The sequence below is a fragment of the Squalius cephalus genome (assembly GCF_949319135.1).
Source record: "Squalius cephalus genome assembly, chromosome: 9".
NCBI classification, from domain to species: Eukaryota; Metazoa; Chordata; class Actinopteri; order Cypriniformes; family Leuciscidae; genus Squalius; species Squalius cephalus.
Window position 1 is genome coordinate 17,879,146 of NC_137130.1, and position 20,252 is coordinate 17,899,397.

At 37.6% G+C, this 20,252-nt stretch overlaps 1 protein-coding gene across 3 annotated transcripts in view; it reads left to right on the top strand.

The window, feature by feature from the left end:
- arhgap15 (Rho GTPase activating protein 15) overlaps positions 1 to 20,252 on the top strand; it is an 82,699-nt gene that overhangs the window by 17,300 nt on the left and 45,147 nt on the right. Inside the window, exon 1 of one of the 3 annotated variants that reach the window (XM_079880386.1) lies at positions 10,129 to 10,172. The exons of 1 other annotated variant lie outside the window; for it this stretch is intronic. The gene's annotated coding sequence lies outside the window, so the exon portion shown is untranslated. Of the gene's footprint in view, positions 1 to 10,128; positions 10,173 to 11,852; positions 11,919 to 20,252 lie in introns of those variants that run through there. One more of the 3 variants, XM_079880385.1, reaches the window with a different exon arrangement.

Here is a 20,252-nt window from a genome sequence, read left to right on the forward strand (position 1 = left end):
AAATTATTAATGCTTTTAAAGATTAACTTTAAGTCAGTGTTAGATGATGAGAAACATAATCTAAGTAGAAAAGTAGTAGAAATAAGCATGCACAATTAAATATCCAGTATCGACTGACGCGATAAATCTTTAAAAGAAAAACCTATAATATTTACCGATAGCCGAGATGATGCTGATGGTTTGTTTTTATTAGTATGTATTTGTTATCATGTCATTAGTTTAGCAACATGTGAATCATTTTTATGAGGTTTCATTTCCGTTATGCTGCTTTAGAAGGCACTTGTCTATGAATAGGCAATAGACAATGAGGTGGATATATTCATTAAGGTAGGAGGACTTAAAAGTTCACAACACAGAGACACACGGCTGTGACCTTTTGATTAGTTTCCCACACTCTACTGTACATCAATCACCTCTGCAAGTCTTAAGTGTGAAAACAGACACTGTAATAATTGAAAAGTGAAATCTGAAAGACAGCTCAACAACAAATGGCTGATCAAGGAGATGCCTGTTGATGGTTGATCAAGAAATGTGTATTTGTATCTTACAGGGTGCCGGACACTGTTTTCTGTTTCTGCATGCGTTAAAGTTAAACTCCTGTATAATAGCCAATACGATAATAACCCTTAACAGTGTGTCTGAGGATGCCACATCAAACATCAATACGCCCACAGCAGGCAATCTTGGCATTAAAATGTTAAAATGTGTGTTCTGTGAACTTAAGTGTCAACCCTGCTTTGGGTTAAGGGACCTAAATTAGCAGTGACACCTGTTGTCGGTTTTTTAAACTGCAGCAGGTCTAAACTGGTCTGGAGAGTTTTTCACCTAGAAATCGCTAGTAAATTCTTACAAAAGAGAGCACATTGAAACATTGAAGTAGAAAGACTGAAATAGTATTTTCTTGTAAAACATACACCAATAATCTGTTTTATTTACAACTTTTTTTTTATTTTTATATTGTACGCTGGAGCTGTGCCATAGCAAATCTCAAATATAACAGTTCATTTCAGAGGATTATTGGGGCGGTCAATCTTAGTCATTAGAGTTTGTATTGAGCGGATTCGCCATGTCCGTTTCTAAATCAAATGGTAATATCCCGTTCCTTTTCCAAAAGCTTAATGAACTCTAAGAACACTGTCAGTGAACAGAAAGCATTACCCTTGAGAACGCAAGAGAGGATGTATATTAGTGTGGGTGTGTTTCTAACTTTGCCTTTTACGTTTATTCATTTAGCAGATGCTTTATTAAGACATTTTTTTTATGGTGTGCTTTGAGGACACATCTGCTAAAAAAAAGTCAGCTATATCTGAAGGAACAGTTTTGGGAACATCATAAAAATTGAAAATGGTATACTAAATAATGTCTTTTATTTAGTGTTCTCATAAATATGGCAAAAAAAAAAATCTATAGAAGTCACTGGTATGTCCCTATATAGAGAGTTAAGTAAGCGTGTGTGACTGTGTGGGAAGTGAGCCGTGAGTTTTTCCGTGGTGTTTTCTCAGCTCCAGTCATTACCACTGCGGAAATGCTAATGGCTGTTTGAATAAGAGCAGGTTCGAGGGGGCACTGGGGGCTCAAGGCTTTGTTTGACTTGCTGATCCTGTCTGGCCGGCGGCTCTCAGACGCTGTTGTTTTTAAATTACGTAGGGGATATTGCTGGCCAGGCAAAGATATACAAGTGGAAGCCCAATGCTTTTAAAAACCACGGGAAAAATGCTGAACGTTACAAATTATAAACCCTTGTCTTCAGCTCGCCTCTCGCCACAAATGATTTATGTTTGAAATAATATTGCTACAAATCACTTCTGCGAGGCCTCCGATGGGCCAGCCTGTTTTTGGATTTAGGAGTAATGATGGATTAGACAACGTCTCGGGTCCTGTTACACTATAGAAACCTTGCATGCGGAGACACTACACTTTTTAAACGTATAAAACCTGTAAACACATGATATCACTGTTGTTTATCAGGCGTTTTAATGCTTTAACATTCCTTTAAAAATTTATTAAAATCATGTATGAGAGCATGCTACTGATTATGAGGTGTATTAAATGGCATTGTGAATGTGTGCCAATGCTTTAAGGGGATAATTACAAAATTAAATAAAAGTAAATAATGACATGAATAAAATTAAATTTAAAATTGAATAAAGTTATAAATTAAATTTAAATTAAATAATAAAAAAAAATTAAATATAATTAAAATTAAATTAAATTAAAAACACAATTAAGCCCTATAGTGACTTTTATTTTATAGACACAAAAGTTGAAATATGCACCAAAATATCTTTGTTTTTGGTGTGTTTCACAGAAGAAAGTCATACAAATTTGGAATGATGTGAGGGTGAATAAATTAGAGAATTTTTACTTTTGAGTGAACTATCCCTTTAAATATACTTATATAGCTTTGCAATGTATTATACACACAGACTTAAAAAGTGCTACCAAAATGAAATTTGCCCTCCTGCTTTCTCACGGATTATTATGACCATAAACTTTAATATCTTCTTAAAGGGCGCAGAGTATTTCATTAGAGTGGAATGTCCAGCTACTCAACGGAAGAGCGCTCTCACTAACATGATAAAGGATGTGTTTTGGACAAACCGACTCAGCCGAGCAGAACCACGTACATACCTAATTATCTCTCGCCGCACCATTACATCCAGGAATCTAAACAAAAGAGGTGAAATATGCATCATCAGATGGCATTAGAAGGACAATAGCATATTTATGGGCTCTGCCAGAAAACGCACAAGCAGCTTATATAGCCTATATTTGAACATAAATAGTTACTTATCAGATGGATTGAATTTTCATACAAATTAGACATAGTTGAGTTGATTAAACCTAAATTATGCAAAGCAGTATCTACTGAAGACCATAATTACACTTACCATATAAACAGATGAAGAGTAGTATTTGGTAATGTTAAGTTAAAATACAATGCAATTTTTTAAATAACTGAGACTATTAGACTAACAAACTGAGAACTTAAGAAAGGTTGATAAGATCCAATATTCCTCCCTCTCTGTATAACTCTCTCATTCATCTTTGGCTGAACAGTGAAAAACATTTTATTACCATCTAAAAGTCACAAAACTGCTGTAACACAGCACTGCAAATAGCTTTTACAGGAACGTAAAATGTGTTTGTGTGTGTTTTCACCTTACAACCCACACACACAGTGCCCAAACTAGTGCAAATGGACACTCACTATTTTACTGCGGAGATTTATTGCCCTTCTTATTTCTCTTTCTCTGGTTGGGTTGGGAAACATCTGGAGGTTACAATGGCTTCCACAAACTCCACCAAATCCTTAACCCACAAACACACATGCACTAATTACAGCGAGTGACATTGCCAGTGCTGTTGTCAGTTCTTTTTAATGGGGCAGTTGTGGATGTCACAATTTATAACATCATCAAAATGGAACCAGCATATCCTGCCCAGCCCAAGACACCATGCAGGGATTCAAAGTTATATGATTTTAATTTTTCTACAGACATTACTGTAATAGAGAGTTGTGATTCTAGTTTAATACAATGGTTTCATTTGTTTTATTTGGTCAAAATCCTGAAACTTTGTTCATTTCCAGTTTTGGCATTTATTTGGCATACTTTTAAGATGTAGCCTAAGGTTTCTCACCAAAGGTTACAGCTTTGCATTTTGTTTAATAAGGATTTATCATTATCAAGAACAGTAATTAGAGTTTTTTTTTTTTTTTTAATCTGATACATCAGGGGAAGTTCACTAAGCTTGATTTGCATTTAATTGCCTGCACTGTCTGCATTGTTTTAGCGCCTGCTTCACTAACTGGATTATGCACATTAGGTAATGCTAACACGCTCACAAAATCTGTTTTGGTGCAAAGGTGTTGTTTAGTGATAGGAACACTGAAATACTATATGCACAAAAGTGGCACAAATGTTAAGTGCCTTATTTGTCAGTTTGTTGCAGCATAACTCCAGAGAATTGAAAGTTGAGATCTACACTCTCACAAATGTGTATTTCTGTTCCTCTCCTCCGTTTCTCCTCCAGTCACGTTGACTCTATAAGTGAGATGGATGGTTATGATTATTCACAGAGAACACAGGAAGAACAGATCTCTCCATTGGTGTGCCGACTGCCAGTGGCTATCCTAAACAGATCTGAAATTGAGAACTGTGGTTTCATTCTGTTCAGACATTGGCCTGGGAGAAAAAGTGAAAAAAAAAAAACAGAGAGAAAAGCGAGATCAAGGTTTGATTGCTGAGTGGTAACATCCACAGGTTAAGCTCTGCCCTCTAACATAACAGACCAAACCTAATCATGGCGAGATCATCTGTTTTTCAAAGCACAACAGCACCGTTACAGATTTCAATCAGCACTTGGGGAAACCAGCAACACAAAACAGCCTTTTTGATTAAGACTGATTCATCAGATTGAGGAAATATGAGGGTTCTGTTAAGAATGAGATTCTAAGCAGAAAATCCTGTTTCATACTAATTTGGAGAGCAGTTCCAAAAGTTGTATCACCACTTCCATCTCTCTCTCTCACTCTCTCTCTAACTCTGAACTGAGCTGCCTCGCTGTCTTCTATCTACTTGAAACTACCTTCTAAGGTTCTAAGCATCCTAACTGAAATAGAACCTCAAAAACAGGCCTATATTTAATCAAAATTATGTACGTTTTTTGAGGTAAATTTGAGGAATTCTTCAAAATGTAGTTAATCATGGTAAAATATGTTAAAATGCTCTGTGAGTGCTCTTAAAGGGATGGTTCGGAGTAATTTCAACCTAGGGTCCTTTGCACAATGACCTCGAGCCAAACACCCCCCCCCCAGAAGCTTTTTTCCCTTGGTCAAACGTGTGCGTGTGTTTGAACAGGCACAAAGAGAGAGAAGATGAGGAAGACATAACTTTGGTTCTAAAATTTAGGGAGCTGCCTACAAGATATAAAACAAGATATTAAAGACATCACAGATGTTCTCCCAACACAAAAGCTGTTCAAAAAGGTTGACAATAACATTAAACTGCCTTTTAAGATAACTTTTACCAAGGCAGCATCATATCCTTCATTCAAGGAAAAGGTAATCCCACTGCAACAAGTTAAGTAAAATAATTTATTGCATCCCTATTTAATTTAAAAGATATATATATATATACAGATATATATATATAAAGATATATACACCCAAAGTCTTGTGTGCTTGATTATTAAATATTTTGGATAATCAGATTATGCTTACATATTTATATTTACACTTTTTTTTTCCAACCATGCAATACATTATTTTACTTAACTTGTTGCAGTGGGATTACCTTTTCCTTGAAGGAAGGATATGATGCTGCCTTGGTGAAAGTTATCTCTTAAAAGGCAGTTAAATGTTATTGTCAACCTTTTTGAACAGCTTTTGTGTTGGGAGAACATCTGTGATGTCTTTAATATCTTGTTTTATATCTTGTAGGCAGCTCCCTAAATTTTAGAACCAAAGTTATGTCTTCCTCATCTTCTCTCTCTTTGTGCCTGTTCAAACACACGCACACACTACTGAACATCCACGTTAACCTTTGACCTCTGAGGTCATCTGATAGAGTTCAGTTTGATCCTCTAATTGTGACACTTGGCATACTCTCTCATGCCTGATCACACTCTTTCTGTCTGAGTCTCTTCCTTTCTCACAAACAAGCACAAACACACACGCTGAGCTCACTGACCTTTTCTGACATACAGTTCCCTATGGGTTCAGTTTATCCTCTAATCTTCGGTTTAGAAAAATCGGATGTGTAATATGGTATAACAGGTCATAGTTAATGGACTGTGTGGATAACATGAACGACCCCAAAGGGCTTCTCAGTTTGCAAAACTACCAGGGTCTTGCAAATTAATGCCAATGCGGTGATGTTGACGTGACATTAATCTTACCCAATGACCTGAAATAACGTTCATGAAGATCGCTATGCAAACGTCCGGTCCTGCTGTCTACCGCGCTACACACACACAAAAAGACACGTGGTGTCCAGATTACCCTCAGACAAACACACAATGTTTGATAGGCACAAACAAACGCTTTATGTTCACGGCATTCACTCGTTCTGTGCTTTATCTTCCTTGTTTTTCTTGCCAGATCATGTTTATTTGCCCGGGTGTGAGGTGAAAGCATGTCTGGTTCTCACTGTGCTGTTGTGCTTTCTTCAGGTCAGCCACATTTTGCTGCTGAGAGCTTGAGCTGATGTCCACTCCGCCATGCCGCTCACTATTGTTCTAGTGGGAAAAAGTTCACAGATTTCATAATCTACCGGAATCATCCACTCTGAAACGGGTTACATGAGAACAGGCTGCTGTTTTGGTGCTCACAGTTTAAGGTTTGGAGGTATTTGTTGGGTAAATGTTTTCTTTGGCCCAGCTATAAAACATGTCAAAAGACTGTCTGGATGTTTTACTTTATATCGATAGACATCCTCAGCCTTGAGGTGTTAACAATGTCTTGTTGTGTGTGTAGGGAGATTGGCTTCTATTAAAGCTTGTTGTGTTAACCGTTGTACGTGGCTGTTTAACACTACGCCGTTAAGACATTAATGCATCTAAACAACAACAGATTTAGCCACAAGGGAATCCTGGAAGACATTATCCGCATGTGCTCCAAATCCTAGTGAACTTCCTTGCTGTTTGCTGCCTATATAGGCAGCGTTATAACCTTCATGGAGTTATAACCTACTTGTTTCAGAACATTCAGAGAACATTCAAAAGTATTGTTCCCATAAATGTTTGCAAAATGATCAAATGGAATGTTCCCTTTACATTCACATAACCACCAAAAAAGTTTTTTAAATATTACAATAAATATTTGTCTCGCTAAATCTTATTTTATTGAATTTATACACTCACCTAAAGGATTATTAGGAACACCATACTAATACTGTGTTTGACCCCCTTTCGCCTTCAGAACTGCCTTAATTTTACGTGGCATTGATTCAACAAGGTGCTGAAAGCATTCTTTAGAAATGTTGGCCCATATTGATAGGATAGCATCTTGTAGTAGATGGAGATTTGTGGGATGCACATCTGGAAGTAGCCATCAGAGGATGGGTACATGGTGGTCATAAAGGGATGGACATGGTCAGAAACAATGCTCAGGTAGGCCGTGGCATTTAAACGATGCCCAATTGGCACTAAGGGGCCTACAGTGTGCCAAGAAAACATCCCCCACACCATTACACCACCACCACCAGCCTGCACAGTGGTAACAAGGCATGATGGATCCATGTTCTCATTCTGTTTACACCAATTTCTGACTCTACCATCTGAATGTCTCAACAGAAATCGAGACTCATCAGACCAGGCAACATTTTTCCAGTCTTCAACTGTCCAATTTTGGTGAGCTCGTGCAAATTGTAGCCTCTTTTTCCTATTTGTAGTGGAGATGAGTGGTACCCGGTGGGGTCTTCTGCTGTTGTAGCCCATCCGCCTCAAGGTTGTGCGTGTTGTGGCTTCACAAATGCTTTGCTGCATACCGCGGTTGTAACGAGTGGTTATTTCAGTCAAAGTTGCTCTTCTATCAGCTTGAATCAGTCGACCCATTCTCCTCTGACCTCTTGCATCAACGAGGCATTTTTGCCCACAGGACTGCCGCATACTGGATGTTTTTCCCTTTTCACACCATTCTTTGTAAACCCTAGAAATGGTTGTGCGTGAAAATCCCAGTAACTAAGCAGATTGTGAAATACTCAGACCGGCCCGTCTGGCACCAACAACCATGCCACGCTCAATTGCTTAAATCACCTTTCTTTCCCATTCTGACATTCAGTTTGGAGTTCAGGAGATTGTCTTGACCAGGACCACACCCCTAAATGCATTGAAGCAACTGCCATGTGATTGGTTGATTAGATAATTGCATTAATGAGAAATTGAACAGGTGTTCCTAATAATCCTTTAGGTGAGTGTATATTTTTAATAAGCTTGCTGCATTCTGTAATTGCCTTAAACACAACATAATCAGCTGTTGTTAGTTTTTTTTTAAAGCTGCATGAACGCCTGAAAGTTTTGTTATAGTTTATTTTTTGATTGACAGAAGAATAACCAGTCCTTATCAAACTGCAAGCATAACATGATCAAAAATGCTTCTGACTGCCTCCAGATGTGGAGGAATCTCAGTATACTGGACCTTGTTTACATCTGCATTTAGTATTGTCTCATTTTGAATGGATTGCCTGAATCAGTGGTGTAAACAGGACTTAAGAGTCCTGCTTTGTCTTAGAGGTTTGTTCTAATGTGTGTGGTCCTGGTAAACCCTACGTTATGGGGACAAAATGTCCCCACAAGGATGGCAAAATCTGAAATCCTTGTTGGGAAATTTTGTTCCCCATGAGGAAAAGATATAAGGGAATACAATATACAGTTTGTACAATATAAAAAACATTACTTCTATGGAGAGTCCCCGCAAAGATAGTAAACTAGACACACTATTGTGTGTGTGTGTGTGTGTGTGTGTGTGTGTGTGTGTGTGTGTGTGTGGACACAGAAAAGCCAACTCACGCATTGCTGCCAGGTGACACACATCTGTGTGTTTACGACATCTCCTCAGGAGGTCACAGAGATTAATGAACCTGAAATAACTCCTGTTAGCAGGTGAGAGAGAGGGAAAGGGTTTCCAGGTGTGAAATGGAGGAGGAAAAGAATAGAAGGACAGACGGAGAGATAGAGGAGAGTGCTTGTCATTGATTAAATGAATTAGTATAGAGCTGACTGAGCTTACACTCCACTCCTTGTTTTATGCTGTGTGTGGGAGTTTAACTTCTCTCCTAAAAAAGTTAGCTAAGTATGACAAAAACATAATTTTAAAATAAATTTGAGTGAATATATGCACTATTGTTTAATAGTTTGGGGTTGGTAAGATTGAATGCTCACTTAAGCTGAATTTTATTTGATCAAAAATACAGTAAAACAGTTACACTGTGAAATATCATTACAACTTAAAATATAAGTTTACATTTTATATTTTAAAGTGTAATTTATTCCTGATGGCAAAGCTGAATTTCCAGCATCATTACTCCAGTCTTCAGTGTCACATGATCTTTCAGAAATCATTCTAATATGCTGATTTGGTTCTCAAGAAACATTTATTATTATCATCAATATTGAAAACAGTTGTGCTAAATATTTTTGTGGAATTTTCCATCTATTTTTCCTTTTTTTTAAATGGTTTTATGGCAGTTGTAAAGTAATAATATCAATGTATTAATTCATAATATTATTACTGTTGATTTCTCACCATGTTTTTTTTTTTTTTTTTTTGGTGTTTTTAAAATTTTATTTTTAAACTTTACAATTTCCCTAGATTTAGTGTATTACTATTGCCCCATCACAATAATGGTCTTCTATATTTAATATCACTAACCTTGAACCATTCTTTACCGCTAAAAATATTCTTAAAGCTGAAGTGTGTAATTTCTGTGCCACCATACTCTATTTACACTCTCTTGGGAAATCAGCCTACCAGTTGCCTTCTTACAGTTGTCTCTACACATTAAGCAGGGATAGGAGAAATTCTTTTAACATCCAAAAACTTGCTCACTTCAGCTTTAAATCTTCAGTCATTCATCACAAACAGGTTTTTAGAAGAGTTGGCCAATCAAAATGGAGTTTCCACATGCATTTCTAGCATTACAGTGCACAAGAAAATTGCACTTAAAAATCCTCTCCTCTCGGTTCACTTTTAATTCTTTCTTCACCCTCTCTCCATCTCTAAATCCCATGACCTGGAGCAGAGTGCAGGGATGAAACAGACTCAAAACACTGACTGGCTCTCTGTGTCAATTAAATACTTGTGCGCTGAAAGAAAGAGAGGTCGAAAAACAGAATTGATTGACACTTTAGAGTTAATCCCCATATCAACGACTCCTGGAGAGATGGGATACACTTAGAGCACAGGGGATCACCGACGGGAAAGAGAGAGAGTGAAATGAGGGAAGGAAAGGAGAGAAAATGGGGGAAGGGATCAGAATACATTATGGACACATACACAGGCTTAGACTCATCCATCCATCTTTATTCCCTCCTTTTCTCTGTCCAGGCTTCAGGGGGGATGTACGCTGCTGTCCGTGCCTGAGGTGAAGGCCCCTCGCTGGGCAGAGGATGCAGCAGCAGTGGGCTTGGAGGTCTGGTGGTGTTGCTGCTGGTGTCCTGCTGAACAAAAGGTCTATGAGTGAAACACACAACAGCATTTTAATGAGCCACAGTCTGTTAATATTTTAACACTCAGTTAGGACTCTTCCAGACAGCGGGGCAGCAGGGAATGGAAAGGAAGGTGCTTGGAGAGATGGATAAGTGCAATAAAATGAGCTCTGAACTGCATGAGATGAGTTTTTGAGGTTTAATCACAATAGATGTCCTAAAGGGTTCAGTCTCTGAGACTAACTGATGTGTGTGTAGTGTCTCATTTGTTTCTAAATATTGCTGGTTTCATTGCGGAATCCTCAGAAATAGAAATTGAACACATCTACAAAATTAAATTCATCTAAAGTTTGCATGTGGAGGAGAGAAAATGAACTGGAATTAGAATCAGGCTAGGCTAGAATTACAAGTAGAAATAGTCAGAAAGAAAGAAGAGAAGGAAGAAGAAAGGTAAAATACTTGTTTGTCTCTAAAGGGATTAGTAGAGGAAATCACTTACCCATCAGCCCCTGCGTGGTAGAGTGAACATCCACCGGTGTGGAACGCTGCTCTTGAGACACACCCACCAAAGAGGATCATGGGATACTAAATCCACAACAATGATGAATCAAGCAGAGTCAAATTTGAATGAATATATATATATATATATATATATATATATATATATATATATATATATATATATATATATATATATATATATAATTTTTTTTTTTTTTTTCTGGACTGGAAAAGGCTGTTTCTAAATTTTATATGTTACCAGTTAAGTTTTTCTTTCTTTCTTTCTTTCTTTCTTTCTTTCTTTCTTTCTTTCTTTCTTTCTTTCTTTCTTTCTTTCTTTCTTTCTTTCTTTCTTTCTTTCTTTCTTTGCAATATAATTTAATATAAATTAACAAAATAAATTACTATTAACATTATTATTATTATTGGCTTTTTTAAAATCTTATATAGGACAGTGGAGGCAGAAAATTAAGGGAAAAGGTCGGGATATCGACTTTTTTCCTCACAAGCCTGTAAACTTTCCACCAGTGCTGCAATTGGGCTACTTTTACACTGTTGCAGCGGGTTGTTGTTTAAGTCTGCGAGTTGAAACGACCCACCCCCCGGTACGAGATTGGGTTAGTTTTGGCCTCAGTTGGGCTAGTTTTGATTAGCAATTGGGTTGGTTTTGTTATGCAGACCTGGCAAACCTGCTTTCCACAGCACAGACTCATCCTTCATTTTAAATATATTTGATAAAATTATATTAAAATAAAAAAAAGATCATGAGCAACAAGTTGTTGCATTAATGGCTCTTCGCTGCTCCAGACTTTCTCTTGATTGACAACACACCAGCATTAGTATTGAAGCTCTTTCAGAAGTGAAATATTTATCTTGGTCTTGTCTGTAATCCATCCCTCTGGTTTTTGTTGTCTTCAGGTTAAAGTTGAGATGCCTCTTTTGTCCTCACATGTCACAACACTGTTAACCAGCAGCTGCTGCAGAAAGGCCTCATGGGAATGCCTTCCCTATACCTGTGCTAAAAGCTTTTCCTTCAGGTGTGTGTGTGTGTGTGTTAACCTTTGACAGCACTGGGGTTCAGATGCGTTAACACTGACTCTCTCACTGTGTTTGAAAATAGTTAAAGCGAAGGAGAAGAAAGGAAAGAAAGGAAAAAAGAGGAAAAACAGAGAGGAAATCAAGGGGACAGACCCTTGGGCAGACGCTTTTTTCCCTCCGTTCAAAGGAGCCGCCGGATCAGCCGGAGACTTCAAGTGAAACCTGATAATGTTAGTGGTCAGAGAAACATTTACAGGTGGCATACACATTACTCTCTGTTGCTTGATTCCCCCCAACCCAACCCCCCGAACCCCCCGCCCTTTCTCCTTCTCCGAGACAGAAAATCTCAAACACCTTTTCTTTCCCTCGGGAAGACTTTGTTCTGAAGTGCTCTGGGATCATTGTTGTGGCTCTCCTTCAAGCGTGTTTCATTTTTAAACAGTTTCCTCTCTGTGATGCTCTCAGATATGCTCCTCTCTCTGAGAAGGCCGATAAACAGACAAACTATTTAACCGGCGAAAGACAAGGGATTTTTAGTGTGATCGCAAGTCAAAGCCATATGTTCTCCTCTCTCTTTCTCTCCCCCTCGCTAATGAGTGTATTTCTCAGCTCCTCTGCGGATTAGGCATGCAAAGAAAGAGTGAAGGAAAGAAAAGATCCAATTGAGAGACGGCGAGGTCCGCCGAGCTCAATGGGAGAGAAAAGCGGGTGAGAAAAAGGGGGCGAGAGGTAGAATGGCATGATCTGCAGGGGGCAGACCCTCACTCCAGGACCTTCCTCTCTTTCTGTCATCTCTTTTTCCCCCTGTCCTCCTCCGTTCTGCCTTTGGGATTCAAATGCCGTCTCATTAGTTTTTATTGGATTGAAATGTTTCGCGAGGTCCGCGTTCACGAAGGGTTTGGTGGTGGGATTCGAGAGGCTAAGAGTGCACCAAATAAGTTGTATCCTTTTGCCTTTCTTTCGCTCGGCTTTTCACAAGCTCATTCCCATCCCTCCTTCTGCGCCCGCTAATTGTGCTGTCGTCTTCACGCTTCAATTTGCGGTGAAACCGCTTAGAAGTTAAAATAAAGGAGCCGTTTTCTCTCTCTACACACTTCAGTCCTCTGTTTGTGCTTTTTTGAGTGCAAATTGATGTGTTTGACTCTCATGAGAGACGAAAGGAATGGAGACTCGTTTTAAATATTTATTCATGTCCAGCTTATAAAGCTTACAAAATGCAGTGCTATATAGAATTATATATGCATGTCAATTATTTTACTCGCCAAAAACGGAACAGCAAGTGCCAATAATTTCACTTCACCAAAATTTGAAATGGAGACAAATATTACATCCATGAAGTTTTAATTATTTTTAGCCAGTTGATATTCATGCCCCCCCTTTTTTTAAACGAAATAATGTCCTTCTCTTAATGTTCTTTGCTTACAGGGTCAGTCTCCTGCTATTGTGTTGTTTCCTGTGCTGGCTCCTGTTATCAATGGAGATCTGCCTCTGTAGCTTTCTACAGCCTGGGACAAAAACACAAAGAGCCACTACACACACACACCTACACACACACACACCTACACACAAGCACACTTTCCTAGGCTTACCCCAGTTCAAAGTAAATTAGGCATATGTGTCTGAGACTTCTTACTGTTCTCAAATCTGATTTTCTTATGGGTGTTTCAGCTATTGCCCTTGGACTTTTAGGAAATAAACTCACTATTAGTGAGTATATTAGTGACTATATACAAATCACTATTTAATAAATAACAGTGTGACAAAGTTAAAAATACAGGCATCTCAAGAGTATGATGTATTGTGTTTACTAACATTATGGATATGATGGAAATGACTGTGATGGAAATTTGTTTTCGATTATTTAAAGGTTGTGATTCATACTTTCTTGATGGATTTTCATATTTTAGGATAAGGGTAAAATGATATAAGGTGCATATATAATAGAATAATAGCAAATGTTGAAGTTGGGTTTCCATGGGGACTTTCCACAGACATAATGATTTTATACTGTACAAACTGTATATTCTATCCCCTAAACCTATCCATCATAGAAAACTTTCTGCATTTTTACATTAAAAAACAAACAAACAAACAAAAAACACCATTAGCATGATTTATTAGCATTTTTTTTTCATGGGGACCAAAAATGTCCCCAAAAGAGCAAAGGTCTCTGGTATTGCCATCATTGTAAGGATATTTTGTCCCCATAATGTAGGGAATACATGACACACACACACACACACACACACACACACACACACACACACACACACACACACACACACACACACAGACAGTCATTTAAAAACAAATGCTAACAAAAGTGCCTTGAGTTGAAGAAACCCCCATATGATGAAATACTAATATAGAACGTATTGTACATACTATATTGATCTCTGTAATGCCTTTCCATTATAAATGTCCATATGTGAGCTCAGTGTGGGCACGGGTAAGACATGGACAAAGGCCTTTTTCTTACAAAGATAACAAACACACACACGAATACACACAAAGATAACACCCCTCCCCTGCCAAACTGCCCCTCGACCTCCCCTCTCGCCCCCAAATCTACTCTCATTGTCACTAATCCCATCCCAAGATGTTATCAGCTGTGTGTGTGTGTGCCTTATCTTCTGCATTGGTTATCTTAGAATAGGTCAAAACAGCAGAGTGCTGCTACCGGTAACTTTCACCTCAGGTTAAACTCAAGCGTGCTTGCAAGCGGACAGACACACACATTGAATCACCCCAGCAAAGTGTTCTGATTCTTTCCGAAAATTGCGCCTGATCTCTGCGGCATTCATCAGACCACCATTATGACGTTACATCGCACTCGTTCTCTGGGATTAAACCCTGAGAACTGATTACTTTTTTTTTGTTCTGTCGTCCACTCACCCTTGTTTTCTTTTCTTTCTTTCTCTGGCTAATAAGGATGACATGACCTAATCTAGGATCAGCGCTCTTACTGCACAGTTTTCTTGACCCCCTCTCTTCTTTTAGTCTTTCGCCTCATTTTCTTTCCTTCCCCCAACATCCTCTTAATCAGCTCACTTTCCCTTGTTCTTCTACTCACCCATCCACTTTTCTATATAGTTTGTCTCTTTCAATTCCCTCACTATTCAAACAATATAATTGGTCATATGCTAGGCTAACATGTGAATTAGCTAATTGGCCTTTGCTGTTCTGTCTCATGTTCGTCCATCCGTTCTTTTATCGTTCTTTGTTACGTCTCAGTCACCCTGTGTGAGAAACTGAGCGCTTGCTGAAAGCACGCTAACTCTGTTTTGTTTCTCTGTAATGAATTAGTGTATGTCTAGGAGCGACGGTATATCCTGACTCTTGTTATTCAACTCTCATTTTGTTATTTTTCTCCTGTGTAGCGTGTGATTGAAAGCGCTAGCTTTCCTCCCTCTCATGTGAACGAGGGATGACAGAGAACTACATGAACCTTGCTGGCGGGAGGAAGGAAAATTAGACAAATACGGTGGACAAATACACAGAGCAGGTGTTGAACGAAAACAGTCATTAATATAATGCCACGTGTTTGATTTGGCTTATGAATATGAGGTATACTCAACTTGAAAGAATACACTGCCACAGCATCTAACATCTGTATCAAATAGTAGCCATATCGTTCAAATCATACTCAAATATTAGTTAGTCAATGTGTATGTGAGTTTAAACAATTTAAAACAATGAAACAAATGTGATGACGTTGCTTTGGATCATTTGTCGGAACTTCCAGCTATAAGAGAAAATATAGAAACAATTGCCTCCTTTTTTTTCTTCTCGTTTTGTGTCTTTGGCGCTCTTCTTGACATTGTAACACATATTTATGTGAATTCTGAATATGTCAAACATTCATTGTTTATGTCTACATTTGTTTCAAAGTGTAAACTTTACACACCCAGAAACAATTCCTGCAGATCTTTTAACAAAAGAGAGATTTTTTTAATCTTCAGCTTGCATGTTCTGATAGAGCGATATCAGATCAACTGCACATGCAACAGATGGACTGTATTGTGCTTGTTGTAAATATTTGCAGGGTCGTATGAGTATGAGAGAATGTGCATTTTAATAGTGAAATCAGATTAGGCATAGATCACAACACACACACACACACACACACACACACACACACACACACACACACACACACACACACACACACACACACACACACACACACACACATTTTTCCTGAGGGCTGATGTAAGAGCAGGTGGAGTGATATACTTCACTTTGTTGTCATGAAACACAACCCTTCCCCCAGGCCACACAGATAAAGAACCGCACACACAAGTATTGCTTTAAGATCACCAGATATATTTGTGCTATAAAACAATTATTGGTAGCACAATCATTTAGTCATGACCAAATTTTATTTAATGTAACTAGTAGTTGGTGAGCTTTTAATCGGCCTTTGTTTTCTATTTTATTTTAAAATGTGTGTGAATAAACTTGTGACAATGAAGCTGAAACAGTAATAGTCAGAAATCATTGTAATATACTGATTTGGTGCTCACAACACTTCTTAATTCGGCTTAGTATTTTTCTGGAAACTGATCAACTTTTTTCTTTCCTCAATAGAAAGTTCAAAAGAACAGCATTTATTTATAATTGTAATTATATAAAAATCTTTACTAAACAACACTTGCTCATCCTAAACTAAATCTCATTGTGTGATTTCATATCTTACAATTTGAGACTATATTTCTCATAGTCTTTATTTCCCAGTTATTTAGAATTGCCTATATTCTTCAGAATTGAAAATGGTGCACAATGACATTTTAAATCAAAGCTTCACTGTTTAAAACAAATGTAAAACTTAAGTTCAGTTGCTGCCTTGCATTTTTTAAGCATAGCCTAATCAAATTGGTAATTGGTAAGTAATTTAAGCTTAAATTATTTTAAACTGACTTTTAAAACATTGAATCTTGTATATCTTAAAAAATGAAGTTGAACCTTGATATGTTGATGAGTAATGGAAAAACATGTTGCCGTGACTCATTGAGCTGCTCGAAGATGTTCAATAGGCCAATGATTCAATATGATGTTTAATTGATTCATTTCTACATTCTCTAACTAGAGGATTATTTCTGGCATACACTCACCCATAATGGATGAGATTGCAGAAGGAGAGAGACACACCGAATTTCACACATACAGGCAGTGCATGAAGTAATGCATTTTTAGCAGGGTATTAATTGACTGAAGCAGCCCTAAACTACATTAGTTAGTGTAATGTTGGTTTAGTAAAATGTCTGTTGATGTTACTGGAATATGTGACTCCAGGTGGTGCTGTACAGTCATTTCAGATTATATATATAAGTAAGTCTCTGGAAAAGTTTTAGGGCAGGTGAATGTGTCATACAGAGTTTATGCTTAAGTTTAGCAAACATTCAGTCAGCTTTGACGTGTGGGTTGTCAAATAATGTAATAGAATAGCATAATGTGGTTTCAATTGAGATATTTAGATTCACTAAACCGTGTGTCTACGGTTCCCTTAGGGTTGGCTGATGGGTCTAAATGAACTGTGGGCCGTGTGGATGTTCTTTTATGTTGACCGGTTTGTCTCATTCCGTTCATTCCTGTGATTAGCAATGCTAGCCAGGAGCCGTGTAGCTACAATGCGTTTCTCACGCGCAGACAAGCGGCCTATTGCTCTGTCCCTCTATTTCTTCTCTCCTTTTCTTTGACGCCCTCCTTCGCTTGGCAGGAGGGTCAGAAAAAAGGAGATTCACACTTTCATTCTCCCGTTCTTTTCCTTTCCTCCCCCTCGTTCCTGAACATTCCTGCCGGTGGGACAACATTCCATGGCTTTGTTTAGGGTCAGGACGGGCTCAGAGATGTTTAATGATGGGGTTAGCCAACATTTCTCCTTTCTTTTATGAGAGACTGGGAGAGGGAATCTGAAATGTGCAATCATGTGTTGTTGTTACTTAAGGACACAGTTTCTGAACGGGATTAGATTACACACACACACACACTAGCACATATCAGCAGGCTTTAACTGAGGTATCGGTGAAAAAGGCAAATATAGTCTCACATACACACACCCCAACACACACTCTATTGCCGGAGGGATGCAGGTGTGAAAAGCAATAAAGCACTGTAAGAAACCGGGAGGTCTGGGCATTTGGGGGAATACTCCGGGTTCAGAACATTGATAGTACTTTGTCGTAGTTATCACCTTATTTGGGCTAAATATGCAACTTTTAGACCTAAACTAAATCCACCAGAAACACATAAATGTATAAGACATTTCCAATTAACACCAGTAAAGTCAACAAATCTGATGACTCTCACATGAAACATGCAAGGATAGAGAACAAAAGCTTCACATTTCAGCTTTTAAACTCTCCAAAATGCTTTTAACTTGTATTGAAACCAGGAATATTCCTTTTATTCAATAATAAGAAATTTATATTGATAAAAGATTGATCTTTTCCTCACACTGAGCTAACATATACAGTGCTATGCATAAGTTTAGACACCCATGCTAAAGTTGACTAAAAAGAGGAATAAGAAAATCATCTTTTGGAAATTGAACTTAATGCCTTAATTGAAAAAATTAGGAAAAATCCAACCTTTAAGGACACCAATTTTCTTTGTGAATGAATAATGTATCGTAAATAAATAAATGTTCTTCCTTAAAATACAGGGTGCATAAGTCTGGACACCCCTATGTTAAATTCCCATAGAGCCAGGCAGATTTTTATTTTTAAAGGCCAGTTACTTCATGGATCCAGGATACTATGCATCCTGATAAAGTTCCCTTGGCCTTTGGAATTAAAATAGCCCCACATCATCACATAACCTTCACCATACCTAGAGATTGGCATGGTTTTATTTCAGTTAGCCTAAAAGCTAGTTTGATTTGCATTGAGAGATGATCTTATGGAAAGTACTCCATGCCAATCTCTAGGTATAGTGAAGGGTATGTGATGATGTGGGGCTATTTTAATTCCAAAGAACATTTATTTATTTACGATACATTATTCATTCACAAAGAAAATTGGTGTCCTTAAAGGTTGGATTTTTCCTAATTTTTTTAATTAAGGCATTAAGTTCAATTTCCAAAAGATGATTTTTTATTCCTCTTTTTAGTCAACTTTAGCACGGGTGTCTAAACTTATGCATAGCACTGTATTCTCTGAAAATATTTTGCACAAATCATATGGACTAATGTAATGCTTTTTGTTTTGCCATTTTTGGACCTCCATCTGTCCCTATTCACTTTCAGTAACAGTCAGTACAATTTTTTTATAAGAAATAAATCAATACTTTTTTAAGTTGATCAAAAGGGGATCAAAAGTAAATGCGTTTTACAATCATGTTACAAAAATATATATATATTTAAGAAAAAATGCTGTTCTTTTAATATTTCTATTCAATAAATATCAACATTTCCACAAAAATATTAAGCAGCACAACTATTTGCAATGTTTCTAATTTCAATGATAATAATATGAAATGTTTCTTGAGCAGCAAATCAGCATATTAGAATGATTTCTGAAGGATCATGTGACTCTGGAGACTGGAGTAATGATGCTGAAAATTCAGCTTTGCCATCACAGGAATAAACTACATAAAAAAATAGTTATATATAGTTATATAATAATTATATATATATATATATATATATATATAATATATATATATATATATATAATTATTTTCATTTTATATTGTAATAATGTTTCTCTATATTATTTTTCTTACTGATCAAATAAATACAGTCCTGAGCATGGGAGGCTTCTCTCAAAAACATTAAACAATCTTACCGACCGCAAACTTTTGAATTGTGGTGGTGAACATTCGACTGAACATCATCTTAGGTGTTCCATCAACTTCAAAGAATATTCCTTTTGGGCTGAAGTGTGCTTTTAAATAGCAATTATTAGTACACATCACACACAGTTATTATACAAAAAGAAGAACAGCCAACAACATCATTATGTCATGCCTGGATCTGCTCGGTTTCCTGTTTTGTGCATTACAGCATTAGTTGGTTCTCATGGCTGACCTTCTTGAGTAAGGCTCAAACACACGCACACCTAAAATCAGACTTGGCTTGACCTTAAAGTGAAAAGAGTCATTCTCTTCAGGTGTTTAGATGCACAATAATAGATTACACACTTAAATACACACCTCTCATAGCTTTGCCATTTGTGATAAGGCAAAGAATGTCCTTTAATCTGCTAAAAGTCCATTGAGTGAGTGAGAAAATGCCTGTGTGTTTTTTCTCTCTGCAGTAATTCAAAAGCACGTGGAGTTTCACACAATATCTAACTTCCTGTCGCTGTGGCATTAATGCAGGAGCCCAACGGTGCAACAGCAGGACCCACAATAACAATCAGGCATGCGAGAGACAGCTCTTCTCAGTTCACATACCACCTGTGTGCGTGTGTGTGTGTGTGTGTGACCCTAAAAGCTCTCCACTGAGTCATTATAGGTGCAAAAGATTTCTGTGTTTGCTCACTGTAACACATGATAGTGTATCAGCAACCAATGCTTGAAATTCTCCCAGGTCGTTCATTGCAGATCTACAGCATTGTTTC